The sequence below is a fragment of the Rousettus aegyptiacus genome, unplaced genomic scaffold, assembly GCF_014176215.1.
Source record: "Rousettus aegyptiacus isolate mRouAeg1 unplaced genomic scaffold, mRouAeg1.p scaffold_m13_p_12, whole genome shotgun sequence".
Taxonomy (NCBI): Eukaryota; Metazoa; Chordata; class Mammalia; order Chiroptera; family Pteropodidae; genus Rousettus; species Rousettus aegyptiacus.
This window is the reverse complement of record NW_023416287.1, coordinates 43,989,115-44,012,386: the sequence shown is the minus strand read 5'-3', so window position 1 is coordinate 44,012,386 and position 23,272 is coordinate 43,989,115. Positions and strand designations below refer to the sequence as shown.

The 23,272-nt window shown below is 39.5% G+C and overlaps 1 protein-coding gene and 1 pseudogene across 1 annotated transcript in view; one reads left to right on the top strand and one right to left on the bottom strand.

Annotated features, from left to right (window-relative positions):
• RAB7A (RAB7A, member RAS oncogene family) overlaps positions 1–7,836 on the bottom strand; it is a 74,504-nt gene extending 66,668 nt beyond the window's left edge. Inside the window, exon 1 of the mRNA XM_016118382.2 lies at positions 7,707–7,836. The gene's annotated coding sequence lies outside the window, so the exon portion shown is untranslated. The remainder of the gene's footprint in view (positions 1–7,706) is intronic.
• A 10,651-nt stretch (positions 7,837–18,487) lies between these two features.
• Positions 18,488–20,143, top strand: LOC107497011 (annotated as a pseudogene).
• Positions 20,144–23,272: the final 3,129 nt, after the last annotated feature.

Here is a 23,272-nt window from a genome sequence, read left to right as displayed (position 1 = left end):
AATACGTGGAGATTAAACAACATGCTACTGAAGAATTAACTGGGTCAGAGAAGAAATAAAAAGAGAGATCAAAGAGATACATAGAAACAAATGATAATGATAGTACAACATAGCAAAACTTTTGGGACACAGAAAAAGCGGTCATAAGAGCAAAGTTTGTATCATTACAGGCCTGCCTCCAAAACAAGAACGAGCCCAAATAAACAACCTAATGCTTCAACTTAAAAAGCTACTAAAGGAAGAACAAATGAGGCCTAAAGTCAATAGAAGGAAAGAAATAGTCAAAATCAGAACAGAAATAGATGAAATTGAAAACAAAACAAAACAAAAAAGATAGAAAAAATAAACGCAACAAAGACTGGTTCTTTGAGAAGGTTAGTAAAATTGACAAATCCCTGGCTAGACTCACTAAGGAAAAAAGAGAAAAGACACAAATAAACAAAATCAGGGATGAAAGAGGGGAAATTACGACAGACACTGCAGAAATACAAAGGATCACACAAGAATACTATGAAAAAGTACATAACACCAAATTTAATAACCAAGAAGAAATGGACCAGTACTTAGAAAAATACAACCTTCCTAGACTGAATCAAGAAGAACTGGAAAATCTATATTAAATAGACCGATCGGCAGTACGGAAATTGAAACAATCATCAAAAACCTACACAAAGTAAAAGTCCAGGACCAGATGGCTTCACCAGTGAATTCTACCTAACATTCAAAGAAGATTCAACACCTATTCCCCTCAAACTTGCAAAAAATAGAAGAGGAGGCAGTACTTCCCGACTCATTTTATGAGGCCAATATTATCTTGATACCACAACCTGGTAAAGATAACACAAAAAATGAAAACTACAGGCCAATATCTCTCATGAACACAGATGCAAAAATCCTAAATAAGGGACTAGCAAACCGAATACAGCAACATGTTAAAAAGATTACACCCCACATACACCACGATCAAGCGGGCTTCATCCCAGGGGCACAGGGAGGGTTCAACATACGCAAATCGATTCATGTGATACATCACGTAAACAAGTTAAAAAATAAGAATCATATGATCATATCAATAGATGCAGAAAAAGCCTTCGACAAGATACGGCAAGAAAGCCTCTTCAATAAATGGTGCTGGGAAAACTGAAAAAGCACCTGCAAAAGAACGAAACTAGACTGTTGTCTATCACCACGCACCAAAATTAACTCAAAATGGATTAAGGACCAGAATATAAGACCTGAAGCAATAAAAAGCACTGAAGAAAACATAGGAACTAATCTCAAGGACCTTGGACTTAAGGAGGATTTTATTAATTTGACCTCAAAAGCAAGGGAAGTAAAAGCTAAAATAAATGAATGGGACTACATGAAACTAAAAAGCTTCTGCTCAGCCAAAGAAACCATCAACAGGGTAAAGAATGAAAAAATATATTTGCTAGCAACACTCCGATAAGGGCCTAGTACCCAAAATATACAAGGAACTCATACAACTCAACGACAACAAAAAACCAAATGATCCAATCAAGAAAATGGGCAGAGGACCTGAACAGACACTTCTCCCTAGAGGACATACAAATGGCCAACACATATTCAAAAAGATGCTCAACATCCCTAGCCATGAGGGAAATGCAAATCAAAACCACAATGAGATACCATCTCACACCTGTTAGAATAGCTGTAATCAACAGGACAAGTAATAACAAACGTTGGAGAGGATGCGGAGAAAAAGGAACCCTCGTACACCGCTGGTGGGACTGCAAATTGGTATGGCCACTATGGAAAACAGTATGGAGGTTCCTCAAAACACTAAGAATTGATCTACCATATGATCCCGCAATCCCTCTACTGGGTATTTACCCCAAAGACTTGAAAACCCATATCCAAACAGATATTTGCACACCGATGTTCATAGCAGCATTATTCACAGTGGCTAGGATATGGAAGCAACCAAAGTGCCCTACGAGAGATGATTGTATAAAGAAGCTGTGGTACATATATACAATGGAGTATTACTCAGCCATAAGAAGAGATGGAATACTGCCGTTTGCGACAACATGGAAGGACCTCGAGATAATCATGCCAAGAGAAATAAGCAAGACAGAAAAAGTTGAAAATCACTTATGATATCACTTATATGTGGGATGTAAACCTAAAAGCAACACATGAACAGGACAAACAAACAGAGACTCAAGGACACAGACTACAGACTTGTGGTTACCAGAGGGTAGGAGAGTGTGGGAAGAAGGTGAAGGTAGTGGGTTAGAAGGGGTCAAATATAGTGAAGGTAAAGGGAGAGTGAAGTGAGCAAAAGAGATCAAATAGATGAAGGAAACTGCATTTTGAGTGGTGGACACACAATATAATGTACAGATGTCAAATTACGTACAAATGTACACCTGAAAATTATACAATTGTATTAACCAATGTCACACAGATAAGGAAATAATAATTTAAGAAAATAAAAATAATCAGCAAAAGAGAAATATCACTTAAAAGGTAGTGGAAGAAGGCTACATTTTTATAAGTAATCAAATACTGAGGTCTTTATGACAAACACATAATCAAAGAGGCAGGATGGTGAATCAGAAAGCAAACTGAGCCACATTTCTACAGAATTAGATTAGCATGCTGGTAGCTGGACCACCTGAGCACCCAGGCTCAGCTATCTCAGGTAGAAACAGAAATGGCTATCCTCTAATCCTACAGAGTTGCTCTTAGCCCCAAATGAAATCCTATACAAGTTGTAAGCACTACACAAATATTAAAAAGCATTTAAAGGCAAATACTATGGAGAAAGATTTCAGAAAAACATTAATGCTCTTTAAGAACCATCAACTTAATAGCACAGCTCTGAGAATTTAAGATAAACTCTTAACCTGTGTGCTATCCAGATGACCCAAGTTATTTCAGGGATCCCTAGATCTGTAAGTGCACAGAGAATTGTTGGTAGACTGATTAAATACCATATGTAAAAGGCACTATTTTTCATAAAGTATAGGTTGCTATAACTGGGTTTTTTAAAAGCTAATTCATAGCAGCTTTGCCACATACTCTCGAATAACAAACTGAAAGATTTGTTAAGTGGAAATAAATTTTATTTACGATGACACACAAAGATTGGAAACCAATGATGTAATTATTTGCTTCACAATGTAATTTTTAAAGGATTCCTAAACTGAGCTAGATGACTCCAGGAAAGCCAGTAGTAAAAAGTAAACCATCTTACTTGAAAGGGTACGGGAAAACAAAAGCTTCTTCATTTTATCTGACAGCAGTCACACAAGGAAGCCCATTGGAGAGCAAATCAAGGTTACAGAGTTCCCAACACTGCTGAAGTAATCAGACTTTCCTTAATATGCTTCCTCAGATTTGCTCTGTCCTGACAGCACGCAGCCCTAGGCGACCAGGAAATGTCTGACTGAGCTCCAAAACAGTGATGACATCACCAAAACAGAGAGCCCTGGCAGAGCTTGAGGTCCCCTGCATTAAGTACTGCATCTTCATGCAAATAACAAGCCAAAACATTTGTCACCAACAGAACCAACACCCAAGCTTTCCTCCTTCCCTAAAGAGACATTTTGCAAGTAGCTATTCTTAAATTTGTTTCTGAAATCACAGCCTGGAGTACCAAAATTGAAACTAGTCAAAAACACTGCTAAAAAGCCTGTTCTGATTTCACCCACGTCACTTTTACTTTTGCTTCACAATCACGATGACCACAATCACCACTAAGAAATTTAAAAACAAATGCCAACTATTTTGCTCTGTTTAATGCCATATGTGGGAAGGAAGAAACAGAAAATGGAGGAAAGAGGTGAGAGCAAAAAAAACTTGAGAAACACATTGCAAAATGTTGCTGCAGCAAATTACAGACAGAGAACCACGGAGACCTATTACATGGCATTAAAAGGTAAGTGTTTGATAACACATAGGAATGTATGCCTGAGAAGACAATGACAACCTTATATGGTAGATAAGAGTCAACAGAAAGCTTCAGCCACAAAATAGGGTTGGGGAAGCAGTTAATTTCAGTCTCCTTCAGAGAATGACATCAGTGCCAACGGGAACCACTGTTTAGCCATACTCAGGAGGACTCCTCTCCTTACTTCCCTGAAATACCTTACGTATCACTCCCAGTCCAACATCTGGTCAAATCATTCTTGGCCATATGTGTCAAATTACACGGATGGAAGTTAGATAATTTACCACAGGAAATTGGTAAATAAGTCAAATCTCAGAAAGGAACAGCATGTAAGACAACTGTCACACACGTGTGGTATGGGTTTGCTACCCTTTGCACAGAAAGGCTAATGTCTAATGTAAAGGTGAAAATGTTATTAGTGCAGATCTCTTCAGAGATTTATTAAAAGGTAATCAAATAACCAAAACCTTTTTTGTTTCACTTGGCTGTGGAGAGGAATTGAATTCAAAGCCACACTTTGCTATAGCAATGCTCTTTGATTATGAGGTTTAGAGGCCTCGTCCCGGTTGGCACAAAAATAAAAATATTTGCCCAGATGGTTGCTAACAATTATCTGGAGAGATATACTAAAAGGACTATTTCTTGAATGCTTTCTCCTATATTCCTACATTCCATCCTTCTGTTTGTTTGTTCATGCAGTTTTACCACAAATGCAAAACTCACATCCTATTTTAAAAGGGGAGCCAGACAGTTGTGGGAGATGGGTGGCATGAAGTTTTATCTAGGATGATACTGGTACTGTGAATGGTCGACACTACATTAAACTTTCATCAACTAAAGAAAAAAAATCTAGCATGACAAATGTGTCTTTGCTCAAAGAGCACTGCAACAGCTAACATTTGCAGTGTAAAATGGCAGTGACATGAACTCCCTCCTGTGTGAACAAAAAAATGCCACCAGAGCAAAAGGAGAAAGAAGTTTAGAGTTGAAGAATACTCTTCAAAAGAAAGATCGATTAGAAACTGTAATATTATCTTCTGCTGTTGTTAAAACTAACAAGGCTCTCAACTTACCCAGAACACTAGACTTTCTGGATTACTACAGATTCACTTGCAGAGATGAGAAACAACTCCTTTTTTTGAAAGCCTCAATACTGTCAAGCCATTCCACAACAGAATTCCTGGCCATGCTCACTCATCATTTTTAAATTCCTTGAGGACAATAAAAATGCTTATCTCCCTGAGTCAATATCCAGCCATGCCTGACACATGGTAGATTCTCAAAATATGTGATGAATGAATGAAAAGGTGCTCATCATTACTCTCCTCTAAACTGAGATATTATTTAAGGCTACCATACTCATTACTCACTTAAATATGTTAGGCTGGGTAGCACAGTTAAAAAATAAAAAAGAAATTAGAATACCACAGGGTTCTAAGCATTAAGCTTTAGCTTGGAAAGTATCTTCAAAAGAAGTACTCACAACTCACTTTCCACAGTTTCTCAAGACTCAAGTCTGAACAAACTCCCCCACGCCTGAAGAAAGAAATACACTAGAGCCCTGGTCAAGATGGCATAAAAGAAACAACACTCATTATTTTCAGAAGAATATACCACCTGATTGTAAGTCACTGAAGATGAAGTTGAAGATGAAGAAGTATCTAAGAAACAAAGTACATTGACTTCTAAGTTAAAATCATCTCATTTTTATGAAGGGATTGCATTCTGAAGACTTTAACACAAGGGATGAGTAATAATTTGACACACATGGCTTTTTAAGTCTACATGGTAGATTACGACGTGGCAAAAAAATAAAAGAGGCTCCATCAAGATTCCCCAACCCTGGCACTAACACATAATACTTATAAAGTTATAAAGAAAGTGCACTGTACTGAGAAATAACCCTCTAAGTTTTCGTTTCAGGTATAATTTAATGGGTTCCTCAAAATATATGACTAACATCAATGTACCTGAGATCATCTTAAGTGATGCTCAAATGAAACACTGAATAATCATCATCAAAGTGTCACTTTAAAAAAAACTACTGAAAACAACAAATTAACAAGACAAAAGCAAAAGTTTAGTGGTTACCAGAGGGAAATGGAGTAGGGGAGGAGGTAGACAAGGGTAAAGGGGGTCGTGTATATGGTGACGGAAAAAATTTAACTCTAGTTGGTGAACACACAAGGCAATGAACATTATGACATATTATTAAATTGTACACTTGAAACCTATGATTTTATTAACCAATGTCACCCCAATAAATTTAATGAAAAAATTCAGTTCACCAAAAACAAAACAAAACAAAAAAAAACACACTAAAATGAGACTTTATTAAACCATAGATGATAAGTCATAAAGCTTAAGTCACGAAGAAGGGATAAGAGCCTGTTCTTTTGGAATCCAAAGAGAAAATACAGTATTTTCAACAGGAAAGAACCAGCTAGACACCTATGTACTAAGGTTTTAGGAAAGGTTGACATAGCAGGATTGCCAGGCCTGTTATTCAACAAAAAATTTAGGTAACAAACATTTTCAAATCTCAGTTAAGTATTTTATTAGAATTCTAGAGCTCCTAATTTACTGACACTACACTACAAAAAGAAGTGTTAAAATTCAAAACCGAAAACAGAACATCTTATGGTTTTAAGGCAGAAGTAATGTTATGGGAAGCGGCTTTCAAATGACATAACTAGAAAGAAAGGAATGACATAACTAGAAAGAAAGGAGACGGAGAGAGGGTGAAGGGCAGATAGCAGGTGTCAAAAGATAAATCAGAAGCTTCAGGAGTATCTGAAAGCAGTATAACCCAGACACTGAGTACCACGCTCTGGAGTCTGCCTGGGCTTGAATCTCTGCTACAAAACTTATGCGTGACCTCTCTGTTCTTCGACTTCCCTATCTATAAATGGGCACAATAACGGTACTTCAGAAGGTGGTTCTGATAATTAAACATAATAATCTATGCAAAGGTCTCTGCCAGGCTACCCAGTACACAACTGCTCAAAAGTTTACTATTCTCAAGTTTCCCACTTTTAGAAATCATTACGCAGTAAGAGGCCCCCAAGGCAGATGGAATTCAAGCACATCTGTACTATCATCTTCTCCCTAGTAAGTTGGAAAACTTCTCTCAGGATTTACCATAACATGTTTATGATAAAAAGTTCCCCATCTCCCAGAGCCAGAGGCATGTCACATGTATACAAGTGTTTGAGGCGAGCCCAGTGCACGTGACCTGACTCACTGCCTTGATTCAGTTGCTGTAAGGGAACCTCTCTCATTAGCAGGGTTAGGCTGTTCAACTGAAGAAACAGATCTGAACTTGGCTCAGCCCTAAACGCCTTTTATCAATGCCTGCGCGGCTGGTGGCGCCTGGGTCGCGTCCACCCAAAGACACGGAACTGGGGGCTCGACTCTAACACCCTCCGACTTGCCGCTCCAAGGAACTCAACCTGCTAGCGCGTAGCGCCAGCAAAGGACCCCAGTGTCCAGCGGCTACGCAAGTCAGAACACCTTCCCAGGTCTCCGGTCTAGTCGCCACCGGTAAATAAGGCGTCCGTGACCGCCAGTCCAGAGTCTGCAGCCCGACCAGAGGTCAGACCCAGCGACATCTGACCTCTCCCAGGCCAGCGCTGCTTCTGCGTCCTGAGTAACGCAAACATCACCCAGAGACCCGGGCTGGGCCCAAAGCCTGCCCAAGAAAGAGATGACGTGAGGTCCCGACGACCGAGGGGCTGAGGAGAGGGGGATGGGCCAGGCCGCCGACCGGGCTGGGCCCGCTCCTTACCTCGGCCGCTCTGAAGGGGGCTCCGGGCCAGGAACGTCACGAGAGCTCCCGCTGAAGAGGAACTACAAGGCGAGGACAGGGGAGGAGAAGTCCAAGTCCCGGTTTCAGCGGACTCCTTGTCGCTCTCCAAGCCTCCAAAGCCGCCGCCGCCGCCGCCGCCGCCGCCGCCTCGGGCTTAATGGCCAAAATCCGGCTCCGCTCCCACTTCCGTCACTGCCACCGCCCCGAGCGGAAGTACCTGTCACGAGACGCTGCACGCCAAGGAGGTGCCCCGCCTCAACCCTGCGTAACGTTCTGGCCGCCTCTGGCAGGCCCGGATCACGTGCTACAAATAAGTCGGCTTCCATATGGTTGCCGCCATCATTGAGGCTCATGCAAGGAGCAGGACGGCGCCATGTTGAACCCAGAAACCGATGTCTCAGCTAACCCCTATTTCTTAGAATAAGGAATGCCAGGGGAGAGAAAATGAGGGTAAATAAACTGTACCTACCATTAGTGCCCCTCTCCAGAAGGCACTATCAGTCAACCAAGGAATCTGTGTGCCCTAGCTCTTCAGGATCAACAAAGTTTGCTCTAGGAACAGACTTTCCCAGGGAGAACTCTCTGGGTAATGAGAGACAAGACAGTGGTTATTTCACAAATTTACAGTGGGGTGAAGAAGGGCATCCATATTTACTGAGCACCTACTGTTCACCTATATTACACCATTGGATTGTCTCCACTTGTTTATTAACAACTTAAGGAAAGATTATTTTGCAAATAGATAACTGAGAGCCAACACTGGTCACTTGACATTGCTCACACAGTAAGTAGAGAGCAGGGATGTGAACCACGTATGTCTGATGCCAGTATGTGTGATGTTTCTAGTAGACTGAAAATGACTGCACCAGTGGTTTAGCAGGGTGATCTAGACACAGGTGAATTACACATTAGCTGAACATTTTAGCAGGAGTGACTACGTGTAAGAACACTAATTTCATAAATTGTGGCCTAATATTTGGATTTTTCCAGCTCTAGCCCTGAAGCTACTTGTAGAGCACAACTCTGCCCCTTTGGACTGCAGAACATCCTGTAGAGCCAGCAGCCCCCTCCCCTGAACTGTACATACAGTTTGATAAATTGTACTCATTATGGCTAAATACAACTCTCTGTACTGTTGTCAACTTAAGAACATCCAACTATCTAGAGATATTTTTTAAATTAAATTTATTAGGGAAACATTGGTTAATACAATTATATAATTTTCAGGTGTACATTTGTACGTAATTTGACATCTGTACATTATATTGTGTGTCCACCACTCAAAATGCAGTTTCCTTCATCTATTTGATCTCTTTTGCTCACTTCACTCTCCCTTTACCTTCACTATATTTGACCCCTTCTAACCCACTACCTTCACCTTCTTCCCACACTCTCCTACCCTCTGGTAACCACAAGTCTGTAGTCTGTGTCCTTGAGTCTCTGTTTGTTTGTCCTGTTCATGTGTTGCTTTTAGGTTTACATCCCACATATAAGTGATATCATAAGTGATTTTCAACTTTTTCTGTCTTGCTTATTTCTCTTGGCATGATTATCTCGAGGTCCTTCCATGTTGTCGCAAACGGCAGTATTCCATCTCTTCTTATGGCTGAGTAATACTCCATTGTATATATGTACCACAGCTTCTTTATACAATCATCTCTCGTAGGGCACTTTGGTTGCTTCCATATCCTAGCCACTGTGAATAATGCTGCTATGAACATCGGTGTGCAAATATCTGTTTGGATATGGGTTTTCAAGTCTTTGGGGTAAATACCCAGTAGAGGGATTGCGGGATCATATGGTAGATCAATTCTTAGTGTTTTGAGGAACCTCCATACTGTTTTCCATAGTGGCCATACCAATTTGCAGTCCCACCAGCGGTGTACGAGGGTTCCTTTTTCTCCGCATCCTCTCCAACGTTTGTTATTACTTGTCCTGTTGATTACAGCTATTCTAACAGGTGTGAGATGGTATCTCATTGTGGTTTTGATTTGCATTTCCCTCATGGCTAGGGATGTTGAGCATCTTTTTGAATATGTGTTGGCCATTTGTATGTCCTCTAGGGAGAAGTGTCTGTTCAGGTCCTCTGCCCATTTTCTTGATTGGATCATTTGGTTTTTTGTTGTCGTTGAGTTGTATGAGTTCCTTGTATATTTTGGGTACTAGGCCCTTATCGGAGTGTTGCTAGCAAATATATTTTTTCATTCTTTACCCTGTTGATGGTTTCTTTGGCTGAGCAGAAGCTTTTTAGTTTCATGTAGTCCCATTCATTTATTTTAGCTTTTACTTCCCTTGCTTTTGAGGTCAAATTAATAAAATCCTCCTTAAGTCCAAGGTCCTTGAGATTAGTTCCTATGTTTTCTTCAGTGCTTTTTATTGCTTCAGGTCTTATATTCTGGTCCTTAATCCATTTTGAGTTAATTTTGGTGCGTGGTGATAGACAACAGTCTAGTTTCGTTCTTTTGCAGGTGCTTTTTCAGTTTTCCCAGCACCATTTATTGAAGAGGCTTTCTTGCCGTATCTTGTCGAAGGCTTTTTCTGCATCTATTGATATGATCATATGATTCTTATTTTTTAACTTGTTTACGTGATGTATCACATGAATCGATTTGCGTATGTTGAACCCTCCCTGTGCCCCTGGGATGAAGCCCGCTTGATCGTGGTGTATGTGGGGTGTAATCTTTTTAACATGTTGCTGTATTCGGTTTGCTAGTCCCTTATTTAGGATTTTTGCATCTGTGTTCATGAGAGATATTGGCCTGTAGTTTTCATTTTTTGTGTTATCTTTACCAGGTTGTGGTATCAAGATAATATTGGCCTCATAAAATGAGTCGGGAAGTACTGCCTCCTCTTCTATTTTTTGCAAGTTTGAGGGGAATAGGTGTTGAATCTTCTTTGAATGTTAGGTAGAATTCACTGGTGAAGCCATCTGGTCCTGGACTTTTACTTTGTGTAGGTTTTTGATGATTGTTTCAATTTCCGTACTGCCGATCGGTCTATTTAATATAGATTTTCCAGTTCTTCTTGATTCAGTCTAGGAAGGTTGTATTTTTCTAAGTACTGGTCCATTTCTTCTTGGTTATTAAATTTGGTGTTATGTACTTTTTCATAGTATTCTTGTGTGATCCTTTGTATTTCTGCAGTGTCTGTCGTAATTTCCCCTCTTTCATCCCTGATTTTGTTTATTTGTGTCTTTTCTCTTTTTTCCTTAGTGAGTCTAGCCAGGGATTTGTCAATTTTACTAACCTTCTCAAAGAACCAGTCTTTGTTGCGTTTATTTTTTCTATCTTTTTTGTTTTGTTTTGTTTTCAATTTCATCTATTTCTGTTCTGATTTTGACTATTTCTTTCCTTCTATTGACTTTAGGCCTCATTTGTTCTTCCTTTAGTAGCTTTTTAAGTTGAAGCATTAGGTTGTTTATTTGGGCTCGTTCTTGTTTTGGAGGCAGGCCTGTAATGATACAAACTTTGCTCTTATGACCGCTTTTTCTGTGTCCCAAAAGTTTTGCTATGTTGTACTATCATTATCATTTGTTTCTATGTATCTCTTTGATCTCTCTTTTTATTTCTTCTCTGACCCAGTTAATTCTTCAGTAGCATGTTGTTTAATCTCCACGTATTTGTGGTTCTTCCTGATTTTTTTGCTGTCGATCTCTACTTTCAGAGCATGATGATCAGAGAATATGGTTGGTATGATTTCAACCCTGTTATATTCGTTGAGGCTATCTCTGTGTCCCGGTACGTGTTCGATTCTTGAGAATGTTCCATGTGCACTAGAGAAAGAATGTATAAGCAGCTGTTTTGGGATGGAAGGCTCCGTGACTGTCAGTTATGTCTAGTTGTTCTAATGTGTCATTTAAGGATGTTATTTCCTTATCGATTTTCTGTTTGGATGATCTGCTCATATCCGATAGTGGGGTATTCAGGTCCCCTACAACGTATTTTGGTCTGCTTCTCCCTTTAGTTCTGTTAGTAATTGCTTTATATATTTTTGGGCTCCCTGATTGGGAGCATAGATATTAATAAGTGTTATGTCTTCTTGGTGCATGATTCCCTTTATCATTATGAAGTGTCCCTCAGTATCTTTCTTTACTTTTTTATTTGAAGTCTATTTCATCTGATATTCGTACTACCACTCCCACTTCTTCTCTGAATGCCATTTGCTTGAAATATCATTTTCCACCCTTCTCTTTGAGTCTATATTTGTGTTTGGAAATCAGATGTGTCTTCTGGAGAAAGCATATGGTTGGGTTTTGTTTTTTGATTCATTCTGCAACTCTGTGCCTCTTGATTGGTAAGTTTGGTGCATTTACATTTAGGGTGATTTTTGCTTTCTGGTAGCTCAGTGTTTCCATTGCTTCCTTCTACCTGTGTGACTTTTTTTGTATTTTGGTTGAGTCTTGTGTGTTTTTCCTCGGGTCTTTTCCGTTTTATGTATTTGGTTCTGAATCTTTGGCATTATGAGTATAGTTTTTATACACACACACACACACACACACACACACACACACACACACACATAGTAGCCCATTTTTTCTGCATGAACCTTATTTTCATTCTCTTTTGCAAATTTAGATCTTTGAATCCTCCCCTTTCAGTCATTGTTTTCTCAATTTATCCCTTCGCATGCTGAATGTTCATTATTATCTATCTTGCCATAGCCAATCTCTTCTTATTTAAGCTTATAATGTCCTGTTTTTAGTAAGTGTTGCACTCATCTGCTTCTGTCTGCCTGCTTGTTGCCTTACTCCTAGCTATGTATATTTTTTTTTTGTCATTTTGTTTTAGGTGCACCGACCCCTTTCAGTATTTCCTATAATGCAGGCCTTGTAGTTGAGATTTCCTGCAATTTTTGTATGTTGGAAAGTTCTTTATTTTTCCTTCATATCTAAATGAATGTTTTGCTGGATACAGTTTCTTAGCTGGCAGTTCCTTTCATTTAATAGTTTGAATATTTGATTCTACTTCTTTCTGGTTTGCAGAGTTGTTGCTGAGAAGTCCCACGATAATCTAATGGGTTTTCCTTCATAGGTTACTGTCGTCTTTTCCCTGGCTACCTTTAGAATTCTTTATTCGTCATTGATTTTTCTTAATTTTAATACAGTATGTCTTGGAGAACACCTTTTTTGGTTGAGATGATTGACTGTTCTGTTGACTTCTTGAATTCTGAACTCCAGCTCATTCCTTAGATTTGGGAAATTCTCGTCAATTTTTTGTCTGAAAATTCTTTCTAGTCCCTGTTCCTTTTCCTCGCCTTCGATAATGCCCATTATTTTTATGTTTTCTCTTCTGATTGTATCAGCCAGTTCTTGAATTTCTTTGTCATTATTTTTCATTCTTCGGTTTCTCTCTTCTTCATTTGTTATATTTCTAAATTTCTGTCTTCGATATCACTGATCCTTTCCTCCATTTGGTCATCTCTGTTTCCCAAGCTTGCTGCTTCGGTTTTCATCGCTTTCAGTGTGTTCTTCATCTCCACGAGTTCTATTTGTTCCTTTTTGAGGGTTCCAATCTCCTTGCTTTGCTCATGTAGGTGTTTTTTAAATTCCTGATTGTTGATATGACTCTTTCCAGAATTCACTGAGTTTTCTTCGGAAGTGCCATCCTGAATTCTGTCATTTAAATTGCATATTTCTATGTCTTTAAGCTTATTTTCTGGAGATTTTTCTCTTTCTTTCTGAGATGCCTTGTCACTTTGGTTTTCATTGTGTTTAATGGACTATTTCTCTGCCTGGGCATTAATGAAAATGTATTCTGCTGTTTTTCCTGAAAAAATATTTTTATATAAAGGTCTCTCTTTAGCCTGCTGCAAAGAAGGCACTTTCCTTTGGGTTTCTGGTAGATGGCATCTAAGCCTCTTGAATCCCTACTCTACATAAAGCTTTAAAAATGTCTTTATTTTCTGATAGATATTTAATCACACTCGCTACCCTCAGTTTCAGTCCCTGTCAGTGTTAGCAACAGTTTCTGTAGCATTTACTCAGATCCCCCTGTGGCTCCACAGTGTTTGGTCTCGGAGGGTATGTGGGCAGGGGCCATGTGGGGTTGGGGTTGGGGTTTGGGAGCTGTGGCTCAGCTTTGGTTTTGCAACTGTGGCCAGCAAAAGTCAACTGCTGTTTTTCTGCTGTTTTGCTTCTCTGCCTTTTGCCCTGATGACTGGGCCCTGCTGCTGGCTGGCCGCAGAGAGCTCACAACTTTCCCAGGCAGGGCTGTTCAGGGAACTCACCACTTCTTCTCTCGTTCCCCTCCTCCTACAGGTAGCACAGATGACTGCGAGAGGCAGCTTCTTTATTTCTCCCTATCCACCGCCCTACACCTGGGGTTCTGACCTGTGGTAGCTCCCATGCGCAGATCCTACACTCAGACGTGCTAGTGTGCTGTCTGGGTGTTATCTCCTTGTTGAGTTTTAGATGTTCGGCTTATTGTTGTTCCAAGGGGAGAGATCTGGGGACATCTCTCACTCCACCATTTTTCCAAAGATCCTTCTGTAGAGAATTTTTATAAGATTTGAGTCAAACTGATGACATATCCCATGTTGGGGAGCAAGATTTCAAATGCTCTGGAAAATAACAGTTTTGCAGCTTTTTTTATGAATTCAAAATTGAGGGGACATAAGGAAGAGAAAACAAGGCAGGAATTGGATTGCTGGATAGTTAACAAGATTATGTGCTCTCTTGAGGGTTAATACCTCCTTTGAGAAGTATTACTTCTGGCGTTTCAAAGGTTTGTTAACCTAGATTCACTAAAAAAAAAAAAAATGGACAGAGCGGGCTTAAAACCTTTCTCTGAAGATGTTATATAGACTACAGACATGACTACCCACCATGGCCTTCCCAGTCAGGAATTTATGATCAGATCACCCCATGTCATTACTTTCCATAAAATCCCTTTTTCGTCCACACTATGATTTTGTGATCAAAGAAAGGCTTTTTATTCTACAGGACTGGGATAAAACTTGGACTTAAGTTCTTAATCATATATTATTCATTATTGTCACCTCACAACCCCACTTGCCTGATCACTGAGTCAGCCAACCATTGAAAGGCTAGTTGCCCCTCCAATCAGAAAACAAATGATGTCAGTTTATGGTCTTATTTCCCTTAACAACCCATCTCTTTTATCAACAGCTCCTTGCAACTTTGCCTTTATGAACCCTGCCTATTCCCTCCATTTGGGAACATATTCTCAGTTAATATAAAGGACTACGTTTCCTGGTTTGGAAAGCAATATCTGAATAAACTCTCCCTAAATTTCTTTTTAAAAGGATATCTGTGGAATTTTTTTTTTACAAGAGCTCTTAGGAAGGTGAGTCACTCTACCCCATCTGAACACATTAAGATCAGCTCAGAGCTTCAACAATATGCTCTTCTTAGTCTTTTCCTAGCTTAGTTTATGCATACTTCATTCCTTCAGTTGCTCAGTCCAAAAACTGAGTAATCATTCTTGACTACTGTTGAATAGTGACCCCCTCCCCCAAAAGATATGTCCACATTCTGGAATCTGGATGTAACCTGATTTGGAAAAAGAATATTTGCAAATGCAATTATGGATATCAAGATGAGATAATCCTATATTATCCAAGTGGGCCCTAAACCAATTACAAATGTTCTTAAAAGAGAAACACAGAGTACAAACACAAATAAGTCCATGTGAAAATGGAGTCAGAGATTGTATTAAGTAGCCACAAGCCAAAGAATGCCAACAGCCACCAGAAACTGAAAGAAGCAATAAAAAAGGGAGGGTGGCACTTTATTTTAGACTCTTATATTTGAGATGTATATGAAAGAATATATTTCTCTTGTTTTAAGCCACAAAGCTTGTGATGATTTGTTTCAGCAGTCCTAGGAAACTAATTGAATTCCACTATCTCTTATATCCCTCCTGCATAGTCTTCAAAAGACATCCAGAATGTGACTTCTTTCTATCTGCCACTACTTGGTTAAAACTTCCATCATTTCTCACCTGGATTATTGCAACAATAACCTTGGTTTCCCATTCCCACCTCTTCTACCAAGTCTCAATACAGCAGCCAGAGTAATTCTATAAAAATGTCGAACCATATTATTCTCCTACTCAAACTCTTTCCATAGGTCAAAGTAAAAACTAAAGGCTTTATAAGCAAAAAGTCCTACCACATCTGACCCCCAAATACCTCTCTGACCTCATCTCCTAATGTCCCCTCTGACTAGTCTGTTCAAACTATATTAATTTAAGAAAAGAGAATGCATACACCTAACTCAAGACTTTGCAGTTGTATTTCTATCTGGAAAGCTCTTCCATCAGCTATCTTTATGGCCACTTTCTTACTTTCCTCAGGTCTTGACTTATATGTCATCTTCTCAGAATGGCCTTTTCTATTTAAAACTGAAGTTCCTTTTCTACAAAACACCCACTAGCTATCTCCATTCCTGCTTTTTTTGTTTCTTTATGTTGCTTATTTGCTTATTCTCCATCTCTCCCACAAAATGGCAGTTCCATAAGAGTGGGAATTTTTTTCTTTTTTCTTTTTCATTTATTGCTCTATCCTTGATTCCTAGAAGAGTGCTGGGACACAGTAGGTGCTCAATGAGTACCGTTTACAGAGTATTCAGGGGAATGGAAATCGGAAATAATCTCAAAGACCAAAAATTATGATAATTCCTCCTCATTCTGCAGCCATTCAAACTGCTAGGTTTGAAGATAATGTAGCAACTAGAGAACACAAGATAGAGCACAAAAACAAAAATAGAAAAATAAAAAAAAACTTGCTAACCCTCAATCTTCTAAGAAGCCACCTGAGAAGGTTCAGATGCAAACGTAGGCTGCTTTTATGAAACAAAAAGGACTCAGAAGAATCCCATGAGCCAAGAGATGGAGTCAACAGCTGCATAGAATCATTCCCAAGAATCAGGATTGAACCCTAATCAGTGAACTAGCAACATGTGCCTAACTGGATTTCAGAATTGTTATGACCCAATAGTAGCTTTGTCACTCCTATTTTTCCCCCTTTTGAACAGAAGTGTCTACTCTGGTTATGTTTGTCAACTTTGTTTATTGGGTCTGTGGAGAGCAGATAACATGTCTGTAGTTCATAGGTCTTCAGATCAAGAGAAACGGTAATCAAGAAGTTCTTGAAGAATCGTAGCTGAGGAATCTCATTTGCACCTGGACTTGATTTACATGACAAGATCCATTATGAGCCAATGATGTACTGGGACGCAACTTTCAGGATTCTTGGGGGGACGTGAATATATTTTGCTCATGAGAGAAATATAAATAATTTGTGTTCAGAAGGTAGACTATGGTAAATTAAAGTAAATTCTTTGCTCCTCCTTTGAAATGTGGAATCTACTTCCCTACCTTTTGAATTTGGGTTGGCTCTACTGACTTGTTTGACCAATAGAATATAGTTGAAGTGATAACCTGTGATTGCCACTGCTAGATCATAAGAAGCCTTACAGCTTTTGCCCAGAACTCTTGAAATGTTCATGCAGAAGCCCCTCCTCAGAAACCAGCCTCCATGCTGTGAGAAATCCAAACCATGTATAGGTATTCTTATCAACCCCAGCTGAGCCCTGAATAGACAGCCAGCATCAATTGCTAGTCATGTATATGAGCTATTAGGGATGTCCAGACATGTTAAACTTCAAATAACTGCAGATCCAACTAAAAGATGACTGCAATTAAACCAGCGGCCCCAGGTGAGAATTATCCCATTGAGCCCAGCCAACCTACAGAACTAAGAGACGCTAATGAATTTTGTCTTAAGCCACTACGTTTTGGGCTGCTTTGTTACACAGCAGTAGAGAACCAGAATAGGGCCTATACAAAATGAGGAGGAAGGGAACAGTTATATAAAAGACCTTTAGTAGAACAGGTTTGGTGGATGGGGTGGAAATAGATCTCACAGAGTTATTAAGGGGACAGCATAATCACAGTTGTTCTAAGAGTCCTCTAGTAATTTGGTGTCCTGCTGGAGGTGAGAGGGAAAGAAGTCTAAGCTTGGGTTGCATGTGAGGCTAGGTGAGGAGGGAATGGCAGGGATTGTGACTTATTAATCCATGCATACAACTCACTTAAGAAAGCTTGTTACATCAATGGGAAATGAACAGGACCTGGTGCTATTAGGATAAGCTTGACAGGTCAGAGGAAGAGAGAGAAGACTGGAGCCCAGAAGGAAGTAGGTTGAAGGTGGTTAGGAGTGAGGAGTTCAGTTCTAGAGATGCTAACTCAGAGGATCTCCATAGAACATCCAAGTGGAGATGTGGAGGAGGCAGTAAGGTATATGGGGCTGAGGGAGAGATGAAGTATTCAGGCATCTGGATCCCTCAAAGTAGCCTGGGCTAAAAATAAATTTGAGAGTAGCAATGGGTATGGATGTGAATAAGATAACCAATGGGAAAAGTGTTGAAGTGTTGCATTTTTTCAATACACTATCTACTGAGAATAAATTCACTAGGCATTACTAGGTGCTGAGGATACAAGAAAAACAAGGCCTTTCATATTAAAGTCTTTACTACTTTTTTGTGGTAAATAATACATCGCGCACACACACACACACACACACACACGAAAGTTTAACTCAAGTTTCCATCAAGGTGGAACTGGTTAGATAAAGTATGGAACATCAAGTCAATGGAATAATATGCATCTATAATAAAAAAATGAGAGAGGTCCTGGCTGCCCACCATCTGTTCTGTTGAGGAGCCTGGGAGCACGCAACTCTGACTCTTCCTCAGCTTCGCGGGCTTCCACAGCCCGCTGCCCCAGAGAACTGAAGTGATGTACCAGATGTGCTGCACGCATGAGTGCCTGGCAGTGCTGAAGCACTACGTGGCCATTGTGGAGATGCACCAGCTGCCGGCATAGAATGATGACCCCAGAAAGCCAAAGTACATTAAATTAGGGGGGAAAAAATGAAGATACATTCCATGGACCAAAGAGCAGAGAACAAGCTGATTCTATCCTCAGATGGAAAACCATTTGAGTACAACTATAGAATAGAACATGAAAGGTTTCATTGAATTTCACAAGGAAAACAAGTAATTCAGATCATATGTGGAGATTATCATTCTCTTGTACTCTCAAAAGATGGTGAGCTATTTGCATGGGGAAAGAACTTACACAGCCAGCTTGAAGTTGAAAAAATATTTGCCTCAATCTTGACAGCACAGATTGTACAGCACCTCTCAGTAATCCCCTTGGCTCAGGTATCTGCAGGGAAAAGCCCACAGCATGGCTTTATCTATATTTGAAAACATTTACTCATGGAGAAGAAATAATTTGGGACAACTAGGCCTGGGTCACACTGACAATAAAGGTTTTCCTTCCCTTATTGAAGCAGTGTACAACCAGAAAGTTGAATTTCTTGCTTGTGGTGGCTCTAACACAGCCCTGCTCACAAACAATGGGCTGGTGTTTACTTTTAATGCTGGAAAATAAGGGCAGCTTGCTCACAATTCAACACAGAATGAGTTAAGCACTTGTTTGGTGACAGAGCTCACTGGGAATAGAGTGACCCAGATTGCAGGTGGAAAGAGGCACACACTTACCTACGTTTCTGATTTGCAGAAGGTCTTTTCTTTTGGTTCTGGAAAAGAAGGACAACTGGGAAACACATAATCAGCTGATACCACTTCCCACGAAATTGCCATCAAATGAAGAACTGAAATTTGAAAGCTCTACCTCAGAAAAAAAAGGAGTTAATAATGATAGTTGGAGAGAATAAAAACATTTTGCTCTGAATGGAAAAAGAGAATCCCTATGTTATTCTGAAGAGGAAAATTCCTACACTGAATGAAGAAACGGATTGCTGATGTTCAGGGCTAAGCAGTGGCGACATACAAAAATGGAAATATTTTCAGATAGATATTTTCATCTCCTGCTTGTCTGACTGGAAGTTTTGTAAGGGAAAGAATAGCTACAGAAACAATGTCTATTCATTTGGATTTAAATAAAGCAAGAAAGACCTTTAAGAAGTTAGTCCAAAAGGACTGGATTACTAACACAACAACCACATGTCTCAGGGATAGTCTGCTCAAAAATCTTTCATTTCATTCTCCACACCTAGAAGTTTTAGAAGTTTTCTTTCTTCATCCGGAATGTCCCATGATGCTTGATTTTAACAACTGGTAGAGCCTAGTGGTTCTGTTTACAGAGGCTGTTTGTAAAATGATAAATCTTCAAGGGTTTTGGAGGAATATTGGGCATCTCTGCAAGAATCTGCTTTCACCAAATGCCTAGACATTTAAAAGAGCCATCACCACTCAACTGCATTATTGTACTGAAAGTGCTGAGAATAACTGTCACATTAAAGCTCTCCTAGAAATACTGAAAAAGCTGCACAGGGTAAATCAGACTAAAAGTCAACTGCCTGAAAATATTTTCAAAGTAAATGAACTAACTCACTGGTTTGCTTTTTATGGGGACTCATATTGAAGGTCCTCTTGGAAAGTGAACTCAGACACTTCAGTAGACATCTAGTGTCCTGTCATGTTCAGTCATTTTCTGTTTACCTTTAATAGTCTGTCAAAAATTAAACTCTTATATGCATACTCACTTTCAAAAGTACAGGAGAAAAATTTAGAACTTATATGTAGTAGCCAGAATTGTGGAACATGGAAGGTCCAGTTTAATTTCGATGCCCACCTTTAACGGTCAGAAGGAATCACTCGACTGAGAATGCTTTGAGTTGGGTAAATCAATTTGAGAATGAAGATCTAAGGAAGGAGCTCTTTCATTTAGTGGAGAAATTAGACATGACTTTGGAGGAGTCAAGGCAGAGTTTTTCCACTGTCTGTTTAAAAAGATGACCAGGCCGGAACATGGGATGTGTATGGATCCTAAAGAGGCCTCCTACATGTGATGTCCTAATAGGCCAAAATTCGAGAAGAGATATTTCTTTGGGGTTCTATGTGGATTTTCCCTGTTCAGTTGCAATGTTGCCAACATCCCTTTCCCACTGGCTCTGTTTAAGAAAACTTTTGGACCAAACACTATCATTGGAAGACTTGAAAAAGCTCACTCCTGTTTTGGGAAAGAGTTTGCAAACACTTCTAGATGATGAAAGTGATGATTTAAGAGAAGTATTTTATATCTATTTTAATATGTATTGGGACAAAAATGATATATACTTAATTTCTAATAGAAGTTGCATAATTGTTGTTCCTAAATGTGACAGTTAATTACATCTTCAACATCTCTCTAAAGACAGCTTATGAAGACTTACAAACACGATTTTACAAGCAGGTTATTGAATTTTTCCATCCTGAAGACCTGAAGGATGTGATTATTAGAAATATAGATTATGACTTGGAAACGTTTGAAAAGAATGCTCATTACAGACAAGGATATGACAATTTCCACCACAGTGATGTTTTGGAAAGCTTTACACAAACTGACTTTGGTAGAAAAGAAGAAATTCCTTGTATTTTTTTATAGGAACTGACAGAATTCAAGTTAAAGTTTCAGAGAACATTAAAATAACATTTTGCTATGATTTTTTTTACAGTAGAAAAGAAAAGTTTTATTAGAAGGGAAAGTACACTTCCAGATGTGGAAGCAGCCCTGAGCAAGGGAAGCATGGCTCAAAAAGCCTCTCTGAAATTTTAAATGAAAAAGATCCCATAAGAGCACAGAGATGTTTTTGTGTTTTCTACCTCCCTAAATATTCTACAATGAAAAGAGTGGAAGAAGTACTTCAAGTAACCATCAACAATAATAGAGGATTTAGCTGACCTTACCTCACACTCTTCACTCCTTTTTGGAAATATTTTCAAAAGCAAAATTAACTCGGATATATATTAACATAAAAAATGAGAGAATTCTCCATATATTGATATGGAATATCTCCAAGAGATATTAAGTGATAAAGCAAAATACAAAAAAGTATATATCATATGTTCTTTCCTTTGAAAAACAGAGTGAGTGTGGACTAAGAATATACATCAGCAAATAAGAAGTAGAGAAATGTGCAGAACCCAATCATATGGGGTCTCATAGGCCATGGTAAGGACTTTAAAATATATACCACATGTGATAAGAAGCCCCAGAATGTTTTAAGCAGAGAGACAATGCGTACGTATCTGTTTGTGAGATGTGTTTCCCTTCACAGGCCACTTGCATTGCAGCGCTTTTCTTGGTCACCAGCCTCTCTTCTTCTGTTCCCATGGGAAACCCCAAAGCCTTGGTAGGCCCTTGCCACAGCCCCTTGACACTGATTGCCTGATGTCTGTTTATTCATCTACTCCTTATTAGACCGGGAGGCCCCTCAAGAACCTGCTCTAATCTGCCTCGAAGTCCTCAGCACCACATTGGGCGTTGACAAACCTCACCAAATGACTGAACGATTCAAAGCAGAGGAAATGTTGAATTATTCTGACATAGCTTTGCATGATTTATAAAGTTCTATGGGGTTTGCTATTTTAACATGGCCAATTTTGCTCAAAGGTTCCTTCCTTAATAGTTTTTATTAACTCAGGAATCACCAGCTGGCTGTCCCTCCATACCAGCTCTAGCCTTCCTTTCTTGGGACTTCCCCTGACCCCTGACACCCAGTCTGAGCCCCTCTGTCTTTGAGCATCTCACTTGAGTTTTCTAGGTTCAATTTCCTCTGAGTTATTGAAAAATCAGATGTGAAAGTGATTTGAGAAGTGCTCCATCACATGTAGGAGAATGACTGAAGTTAACGACAATTGCTGGGAAAGATAGGCACTTTTCTGCTGGATATGGTAAAGGAAACCAAATAATTTGTTCATTCATTCATTCATTCATTCATTCAAAAGTAATCAGTCCTCAGCTTCCAGTACAACTCTAGAGAAACAAAGATGAACAGCCCATAATCCCTGTGTTCCAGGAGGTCCCAGTTGTGTGTATGTGCATGTGGCTGTGGGAGAACCACCACCAACAACAAAAGAACACACATCACTCTAGATCCTCTTTCTCTTCCCACAACTCTAGCCATGGCTGTTTTTCAGAGACTTCCTGCACACAAGGCTGCGATATAGACCTCTGCTCACAGTGACCCTTTCAGGAATGAGCACTTGACCAGCTCCAGGGAAATCAGGGCCAATAACTCTTAAGTCTAGGTCTTTAAGGGATGAAAGGAGATAGATCTGATGGGAGAAAGAAGAATTTTTCTTTATGGAGAAAGAATGAGACATGTCTAGAATTGCTGAAGGACTTTGTGTCACCTCAAGGGCAGAAAGTGAAGCTAAAATCAAAACGGGAAAACAATGATAGTGAGAAACATGTCTTAGTGATAAAATTTGGGACACTTGTAGCCAGTGGTGCTTGAACTCTCCTGCTCCTCCTTCCCCCATTCTCCCCACACCATCTCCACCTTGTCCTCCACACTTCATCACTTGCTTAATGAAAAGTCACACTCTTTAGCTCTCCTAGTGACTGCCCAGAAGAGTCAGGGAATACAGCCCAGAAATATGGGAAGTATAGTGGGTAAACTCTGATCAATGGAACTCAGGATTTGGGGAGAAGCTAAAAGATAAAGTCTCTGCTTTTACTTTTCCCCAGTGGAGACATCTCATGGGACTAAAGTCAAAATTAGAAAGT